Here is a 10,298-nt window from a genome sequence, read left to right on the forward strand (position 1 = left end):
AAATCAAGAATAAAAATAAAAAATATTGATATACTCACCCCTTTGACGGCCCCGGCTCTCACCGGTCCAAGCGTCTGCCTCCGTTCCCTAAGAATGCAGAGTGAAGGACCTTCGATGACGTCGCGGCTTGTGATTGGTCGCGTGACCACTCATGTGACCACTCACGTGACCAATCACAAGCCGCGACGTCATCGCAGGCCCTACACTCACTCATTCTTAGGAACGGAGGCTGCCGGTTACATCGCTAAGGTCCAGGGTCCGCCGGAGGGGTGAGTATATCAATATTTTTTATTTTTATTATTTATTTTTTACATGAATATGGATCCCAGGGCCTGAAGGAGAGTCTCCTCTCCTCCAGACCCTGGGAACCATACACTGGGAACTTCCGATTCCGATATCACAAAAATATCGGAACTCGGTATCGGAATTCCGATACAGCAAATATAGGCCGATACCCGATACTTGCAGTATCGGAATGCTCAACACTACTCACCGCTGGAGCCCACATTATAGCTGGGGATCTGACCTCAGACGTACTATCTCGTCCGAGGTCAGAAAGGGGTTAAAGCTAGTTTACAAAATTAATAAAGCAATCTTATATAAAAGATATAAAATGATAGATGCCTTTTGACACCATTACTGACCCACTGCCAAACTGGCCATTTTGCAGGCAACAGAACATTCTCCACAGAATCTCCAAACGTTATCACGTCTGTCACATGTGCTCAGTGTGAACCTGATCTCATCTATGAAGAGCACAGGGCGCCAATGTCAAATCTTGGTGTTCTGGAAGTAAACTAAATAGCAAAGCCACTAGAGACTCAAGGTCTCCAAAAATTCAATTTTCAACAGCAGAAAAAAAGGCAGCAACACTTACCTGCCCAGATCTTGGAACAAATGCACTGCAGGGTGCAGCCAGCCCATAAAGCAAGATGTTAGCAACACAGGTGCAAAATACCAAATCAACAGCCACTCTCCACATACCCACTCCTGTAGGCTGTAGGGGGTGACTGCCCAGTATACAAGTGCACAATAAAGGACCACATAGGGCGTTGTTCACACAATGGTACTGCATAGTGTCTGGTTCACAGCCTATTAGTCAAGCCCCTACGTTTTGATTTTGCAGGCTGGCCAGTACACTCTCATTGCATCCCAGGGCGAACACCCCTCATGCGAGACCGAACGTGTTTGGGCTTGGCTGCACCCGGAAAAATATAGTGCAAAAATATACAAAAATAGTGAAGTATTGGTTGATATTTTGGCCAAAATACGCAAGCTCCTAGCCCAAACACGTTCGGTCATATCAAACCTTCCATATTGAATGTAAATGATATTGTTGAGAACATCATGTACACAGAAATAGCTATAAAATTGAAGCAAAATTGCACGGAAGACATGACATGTACATTGTATCAGATTGTGACAAAGTTTATATTCACAGCAGTGAAACCCTCATTGTAAATGGAATATTTCATTAAACGTCTACAGTTCCAAATTTAACATCGTTTATTGGAGTTTAGTGCTCTATTTGCTCATGTAGGATTGGCAACTTGGATATTGCCATAGATCTGGTATGTATCAAATTGCAGATGTCATGGTAATTTGCTAGCATTTTTCTCAACTTATTGCCACTCTAGCATTTCTTCATATAGCAATACAAAGACAGACAGCACAAGAGTGATTTAATATAAGTGGAGATGTAATCCTGTTTACCAAAACTGATGTAAATCCCCGGAGGGAATCATTTTGTATTTGTGTAATAGATTCATTGATCTCCAAGACTCTGGAGCTGAAATAAATCAGAATGAAAACAAGAATTAAATAATATTTTACTGAATGTGCCCATAGCCCGGAGATGTATAACAAAATAGAGGAAAACACATAAGTGCAATACAATTAAAGGCATATTAAATGCACACTGTTCTGTAAACCGTTCTCAATAAATAATTATCTGTTCATTTATCTAGTTACATCTTTTAACATCAAATTTTATACTAATAGTCATTAGCTACTCTTAGTGTTTTCAGCTGCAAAGGGTTTCTCAAAATTATAGTTTGTTTAGAATTATCTGCAACCATGTATTGTGCTGATGCCAATTTAACGAAATGTACTGTAAAATTTCCACTAATGATAACAGCTAATTGCTTGGTGGTTAAAGGGAATCTATACTCACCCAGGGGTGGTCCTGTGCAGTCCAGTGCAGTCTGATGGGCATCACAGGTCCGGGACCGGTGCCTCCTATCTTCATACAGTGTTGTCATCCTCCTTGCTTCTGTTGCAGCTCCGGCGCAGGCGTACTGATTTGCCCTGTTGAGGGTAGAGCAAAGTGCTGCAGTGCGCAGGCGCTGGGCCTCTCTGACCTTTCCCAGCGCCTGCGCACTGTAGTACTTTCCTCTGCCCTCAACAGGGCAGAGAATTACACCTGCGCAGGAGGCACAACAGGAGGACATCATCGCATGAAGATGGGAGGCGCCGGACCCGGACCTGCGACGCCAATCGGACCCAGACTGCCCCCAGGTGAGTATAATCTAACTTGCTTTTCTTATCTTTCAGGTTGCATTGGGGACTTATCTACAGCATTACTGAATGCTGTAGATTAGCCCCTGATGATGGTGGCCGCAATTTATAGAGCCAAAATGATGTGACAGATTCCCTTTAAGAATCTGTTTTAGGCCAGCATCACACTAGTGTTGGTTTTCTCATACAAGAGAATCGAATCTGTTATGCTGATGACACCAGATCAAACTCTGATCCGAGCACAGGTGTGAATAAGAAGGAGAACTTATTTACTCTATCTTCTCCATTGTCATTGACATACAGGTGAAGTCCATTGTTTTCCATGCACCTTCAGACTTGAACGGATGAATGTGATCCCACTTGTGCCCATCTCGTAGGGTGCGAATCGTAAGGAGAAAAGAATACATTTCTACACTGCTCCATAGTTTATATGAAAAAAAAGGATCACTTTGTTGTGCTAAAGCATGTCAGTGTGAAATATTTGAAATATGAATAGCAATATGGCTTTTGAATATTAGGAAAAAATGAATGAGACGCTTTGCACAAAATTTGGCCAAATAATGTCTGCCCATCAACCAACGTCAAGGTGGTCTCATAAGACTGATGGGTCCCTAACCAAGGTGATTACCTCTCTTAGGCTGATGTCTGAATTCCTGGGTGAATGTGGACATCTCTCTCAGTATAGCCTGCATTTATGGGTAGGTAGGAACCTGCTGTAATTAAAATCACCACATGGTGAAGGGCGGAGTGCTCAGTCAGTAAGCTAACATTGAAGCAATAAAAAACTGACTGGCACATCCAAACTAGCCTGAATAGGTGCATACCAGGAGGAGGTACCTCCATATACAATATACAAAAAAAGGTTCCACTCTATCGTGCTAAATAGTGTTGAGCATTCCGATACCGCAAGTATCGGGTATCGGCCGATACTTGCGGGTATCGGAATTCCGATACCGAGATCCGATACTTTTGTGGTATCGGGTATCGGTATCGAAACAACATTAATGTGTAAAATAAAGAATTAAAATAAAAAATATTGCTATACTCACCTCTCCGACGCAGCCTGGACCTCACCGAGGGAACCGGCAGCGTTCTTTGCTTAAAATGCGCGCGTTTACTTCCTTCCGTTACGTCACGGCTTGTGATTGGTCGCGTGCCGCCCATGTGGCCGCGACGCGACCAATCACAGCAAGCCGTGACGTAATTTTCAGGTCCTCAATGCCTAATTCTAGGCATTCAGGATTTAAAAATTACGTTCCGGCTTGTGATTGGTCGCGTCGCGGTCACATGGGCGACGCGACCAATCACAAGCCGTGACGTCACGGGAGGCAGGAAACGCGCGCATTTTAAAATTACGTCACGGCTTGTGATTGGTTGCGTGCCGCCCATGTGACCGCGACGCGACCAATCACAGCAAGCCGTGACGTAATTTCAGGTCCTGAATGCAGAATTAGGCATACAGGACCTGAAATTACGTCACGGCTTGCTGTGATTGGTCGCGTCGCGGTCACATGGGCGGCACGCAACCAATCACAAGCCGTGACGTAATTTTAAAATGCGCGCGTTTCCTGCCTCCCGTGACGTCACGGCTTGTGATTGGTCGCGTCGCCCATGTGACCGCGACGCGACCAATCACAAGCCAGAAGGTAATTTTAAAATCCTGAATGCCTAGAATTAGGCATTGAGGACCTGAAAATTACGTCACGGCTTGCTGTGATTGGTCGCGTCGCGGCCACATGGGCGGCACGCGACCAATCACAAGCCGTGACGTCACGGAAGGAAGTAAACGCGCGCATTTTAAGCAAAGAACGCTGCCGGTTCCCTCGGTGAGGTCCAGGCTGCGTCGGAGAGGTGAGTATAGGAATATTTTTTATTTTAATTCTTTATTTTACACATTATTTTGGATCCCAGGGCCTGAAGGAGAGTTTCCTCTCCTTCAGACCCTGGGAACCATCAGGGATACGTCCGATACTTGAGTCCCATTGACTTGTATTGGTATCGGGTATCGGTATCGGATTAGATCCGATACTTTGCCGGTATCGGCCGATACTTTCCGATACCGATACTTTCAAGTATCGGACGGTATCGCTCAACACTAGTGCTAAAGCATGTCAATGTGAAATATATGAAATATGAATAGCAATATGGCTTTTGAGTATTAGGAAAAAATGAATGAGACGCTCTGCACAAAATTTGGCCAAATAATGTCTGCCCATCAACCAACATCAAGGTGGTCTCATAAGACTGCTCCATAGTATAACATTGGTCTAAGTACTATGCAAAAAAACATCACATAGCCCTCGTCTGAGTTATGCTCACTTGTAAGCGAGCTCTTAGACAAGGAGTCGGTTTAGTGAAGTGAAAATCAATTTTACATTTGTGTTTCATTAAAAATTTTGCAATGCTAGCCATCTCTAGCCTCGGTGTTGAACTGGCTGTTGTTGGCAGCAGAATGAGTCAACTGAGTATGAGCTCAGGGTGATATGAACAATTTTACTCTTACCTTCCTTCTTCTGAGCTGCTCTTAGCTGATGTACTGTTTGACCACAAAACCCATCAAAATGTTTATGTGATCATGAATCAACTGAGTTTAACTTAAAAGATGAAAAGAAGAAAATAAACTCTTCCATCAGAGCAAACTCTCTGACAGATTCTCAACTCATTTTGCTGCTAGCAATAGACAAGACAGTACAGAGAGTAGAGAATGCAAAATGAGTAAATACCCCCTCATTATTTAATTTAGCTTGATTTGGGACTTTACTAATCTTACAAAACTGAATAAACAAATAATTTTTTATGTTGTTTATAACATTTTCATATTGTGAATTATGAAACATCTCCTTCGTAGGTTTTATCCAATCAACATAGTTTTAACATTTGGCATTAAATAGACTCTATCAACAAATTTTTGCTATGTAATTTGAGAGCAGTATAATATAGAGGAAGAAAGCCTGATTCCAAGAATGTATCACTTACTAGGCTGCTTGGTGTAGTTTTTATTGAACCTCTGTTTTGTCTAATGTACATATAGCATGGCTAAGTTTTTTGCTCTAGGTATTACCCTGCCAACACTCCTGATTGCCAGCTTCCTATGTACACTGTGCATTGTGCCAAGCTGCTACTCAATGGTAGAGGTGGGGTTACACAGATTAGCTGGACTGCTGGTCATGTGAGCTGCAGTCCGGCAGTGTTAATCTCCTGCTGATTATGGAAATTGTCTCTTCAGAGAGGAAGAGAGCTAGAACTCTAGTGCCACCTATTGGAAGGTGGCAATCCTACAATTCAAAGTTGACCCTTTAATGAGCATTGTCACATGACTTAGGATAATAGCCAAACCAGAATCTCAATTTCAAGACACTGTGTTTCGGGGTACTGCCCCTCGTTAGTGCAAAGCGGAGATCTGGTTTGGCTGTGTGAGAGGCGTCAGACCGTTCAGGTAGTGCAGCTCATCCAGGATGGCACATCAATGCGAGCTGTGGCAAGAAGGTTTCTTATGTCTGTCAGCGTAGTGTCCAAAGACTGGAGGCACTAACAGGAGACAGGCCAGTACACCAGGAGACGTGGAGGGGGCCATAAGAGGGCAACAACCCAGCAGCAGGACCGCTACCTCAGCCTTTGTGCAAGGAGGAACAGGAGGAGCACTGTCAGAGCCCTGCAAAATGACCTCTAGCAGGCCACAAATGTGCATGTGTCTGCACAAACGGTTACAATCCGACTCCATGAGGATGGTCTGAGTGCCCGACGTCTACAGATGGGGGTTGTACTCACAGCCCAACACCGTGCAGGATGCTTGGCATTTGCCACAGAACACCAGGATTGTCAATTTCCAATTTCACCACTGGCGCCCTGTACTCTTCACAGATGAAAGCAGGTTCACCCCAGTATGTCTTCGTCTGGAGGTACCATTCCTCTCTTCAACTACTGAGCCAGTTACTCTGCCTCTCATTCCTGTCATTGACTTTTGCAGTGACTCATGGCCTCCTGTTTCCACATAGAGATTATAAGGGTTTCAGCTAGTCATTTGTTAATCACGTGATGTCATGTACACAATTGGAGAGAGAAGAATTAACTGGTTAGAAAGGCAAAAAGAGCAATTGTAAGCACACAGTGCTATATAATATGATGACTGCAATATACTAAAAGGATAAAATTATGATGAGAGTGCTACTTTAATATATATTGCAGGCTTACATGCCTTTTTTTCTTTCTCTTTTTACTTCTGTAGCTGTCTTAAAAACTTTAATAAAATCATTTTGGAAACATAAAAAGAAAGCATGAAACTTAGTACAGGTAGTGCTAAATTGTGCTTTTGAAATAAACACACTTTGTATGTGTAGTGTAAACATAGTGTGGGTACGCACAGTACATTTATCAAGTTAAAAAAAAAACAGTACAAGGCTCATGTAACTAATTCATTGCATACTGCATTTGAGCTTTTTTTCTAGCTATCAAGCTATGCTTAAAAAGGTCATTAAAGGGAACCTGTCACCCCGTTTTTTCAATATGAGATAAAAATACCGTTAAATAGGGCCTGAGCTGTGCTTTACAATAGTGTATTTTTTGTCCCCTGATTCCCCACCTATGCTGCCGAAATACCTTACAAAAGTCGCCGTTTTCGCCTGTCAATCATGCTGGTCTGGTCAAAAGGGCGTGGTGAAATCCCCCACCTCTTGCTTATCTTCCTGGCGTTGGCGTAGTGTTTTGCGCATGCGCAACAGCCGAATGCACTGCGCAACGGCAAAAAAAGTGCGTGATCTGTGTTATTCAGAGGTTTATTGGTGGGGGCGGCCATCTTCCTGATGCCGCGCATGCGCACATGGAGCGCTCTGCTTCCCGAGGCTTCAGGGAAATGGCCGCGGGATGCCGCGCGTGCGCAGATGAAGATCGCGGTGGCCATTTTCCTGAAGCCGATAAACCTCTGAATAACACAGATCGCGCACTTTTTTTGCCATTGCGCAGTGCATTCGGCTGTTGCGCATGCGCAAAACACTACGCCAACGCCTGGAAGATAAGCAAGAGGTGGGGGAGAAACAGCCATTTCACCACACCCTTTTGACCAGACCAGCGTGATTGACAGGCGAAAACGGCGACTTTTGTAAGGTATTTTGGCAGCATAGGTGGGGAATCAGGGGACAAAAAATACACTATTGTAAAGCACAGCTCAGGCCCTATTTAACGGTATTTTTATCTCATACTGAAAAAACGGGGTGACAGGTTCTCTTTAAAAAGTTTTTCACATACTACACGTTGACGCTTTAACATCTGCAGCGCTATTTGAAAAAGGCCTTCATATATCTGTCAAGAAATATTGAAACTAGTTTTGATGTATATGATAGCAATTTTGTAACCAGCAATAAAAAAATAACACAAGTGTACACATCATTACTACTTTATGGTATATCTATAAAGGACATGTAAATTAGTCTGTTGTAAATCAATAGAAATCTATAAATTGGATGTAATTTTCCAAATCTTTTTCCTGACAGCCTTCAGCTCATTGCAAATACATTGGTCCAAAGCTAAAGAAAAATTAACTTGCAAGTTATTTTACACAGAGATTTAACATCTACAGATATACAGTGCCTACAAGTAGTATTCAACCCCCTGCAGATTTAGCAGGTTTACACATTTGGAATTAACTTGGCATTGTGACATTTGGACTGTAGATCAGCCTGGAAGTGTGAAATGCACTGCAGCAAAAAAGAATGTTATTTCTTTGTTTATTTTTTTTTTTAAATTGTGAAAAGTCTTTTCAGAGGGTCATTTATTATTCAACCCCTCAACCCACCAGAATTCTGTTTGGTTCCCCTAAAGTATTAAGAAGTAGTTCAGGCACAAAGAACAATGAGCTTCACATGTTTGGATTAATTATCTCTTTTTCCAGCCTTTTCTGACTATTTAAGACCCTCCCCAAACTTGTGAACAGCACTCATACATGGTCAACATGGGAAAGACAAAGGAGCATTCCAAGGCCATCAGAGACAAGATCGTGGAGGGTCACAAGGCTGGCAAGGGGTACAAAACCCTTTCCAAGGAGTTGGGCCTACCTGTCTCCACTGTTGGGAGCATCATCCGGAAGTGGAAGGCTTATGGAACTACTGTTAGCCTTCCACGGCCTGGACAGCCTTTGAAAGTTTCCTCCCGTGCCGAGGCCAGGCTTGTCCGAAGAGTCAAGGCTAACCCAAGGACAACAAGGAAGGAGCTCCGGGAAGATCTCATGGCAGTGGGGACATTGGTTTCAGTCAATACCATAAGTAACGTACTCCACCGCAATGGTCTCCGTTCCAGACGAGCCCGTAAGGTACCTTTACTTTCAAAGCGTCATGTCAAGGCTCGTCTACAGTTTGCTCATGATCAGTTGGAGGACTCTGAGACTGACTGGTTCAAGGTTCTCTGGTCTGATGAGACCAAGATCGAGATCTTTGGTGCCAACCACACACATGACGTTTGGAGACTGGATGGCACTGCATACGACCCCAAGAATACCATCCCTACAGTCAAGCATGGTGGTGGCAGCACCATGCTGTGGGGCTGTTTCTCAGCCAAGGGGCCTGGCCATCTGGTCCGCATCCATGGGAAGATGGATAGCACGGCCTACCTGGAGATTTTGGCCAAGAACCTCCGCTCCTCCATCAAGGATCTTAAGATGGGTCGTCATTTCATCTTCCAACAAGACAACGACCCAAAGCACACAGCCAAGAAAACCAAAGCCTGGTTCAAGAGGCAAAAAATCAAGGTGTTGCAGTGGCCTAGTCAGTCTCCTGACCTTAACCCAATTGAAAACTTGTGGAAGGAGCTCAAGATTAAAGTCCACATGAGACACCCAAATAACCTAGATAACTTGGAGAAGATCTGCATGGAGGAGTGGGCCAAGATAACTCCAGAGACCTGTGCCGGCCTGATCAGGTCTTATAAAAGACGATTATTAGCTGTAATTGCAAACAAAGGTTATTCCACAAAATATTAAACCTAGGGGTTGAATAATAATTGACCCACACTTTTATGTTTAAAATTTATAAAAATTTAACTGAGCAACAAAACTTTTGGGTTTGTAAGATTTATGCATCTGTTAATAAATCCTGCTCTTGTTTGAAGTTTGAAGGCTCTAACTTATTTGCAACTTATTAAACCTGCTAAATCTGCAGGGGGTTGAATACTACTTGTAGGCACTGTACATGTTTTATTGCTAGAGTATAACATTGTAGCTAGTTAAGGAATAATATACAATATGCCATCACTGGCTGGAAAGTGACTACTTTATGGACCTGCAGAAGTGGGAAACGAGTCACATGAAGTAACACAAGAAAGGAAGTTTTTGTTAAAGTGCCCTATTGTGTCATGCCATAAGTATGAGTGGACCTAACCCAATTTCTGCTATTTGAAGTATGGGGCTGTGAAGTACCGGCTTTGGCACAAGTTTTGATTTATGAACAATATCAGTCGAGTGGATCTACAGGATTTCTTTTGTTTAGTTTTAGGAACAAAACAAGATGTTTCCTTTGGAATTCATAGGTCCTTTCTCACAATTTATCCGACTTTCTAATTTAGTAATATCGGAGCAGTGATAAAACCATTTTATATAAATATTTGGAAAGCTGGGCCAAACTAGAACATTTAATATCCCATTCTGTTTACAAAATATCTTTTTGAAACCATAAAGTTCAGAATCAGATATGAAAATGCAGAAGGCTATTCTACCAAAGTAGAGAATATGATCATATTTTGCAATCAATGTCCAGAACTCAATTATTACAATATAGTCAAATGTGGTTATATCTGTT

The sequence above is a fragment of the Ranitomeya variabilis genome, chromosome 5 (assembly GCF_051348905.1).
Source record: "Ranitomeya variabilis isolate aRanVar5 chromosome 5, aRanVar5.hap1, whole genome shotgun sequence".
Classification (NCBI taxonomy): Eukaryota; Metazoa; Chordata; class Amphibia; order Anura; family Dendrobatidae; genus Ranitomeya; species Ranitomeya variabilis.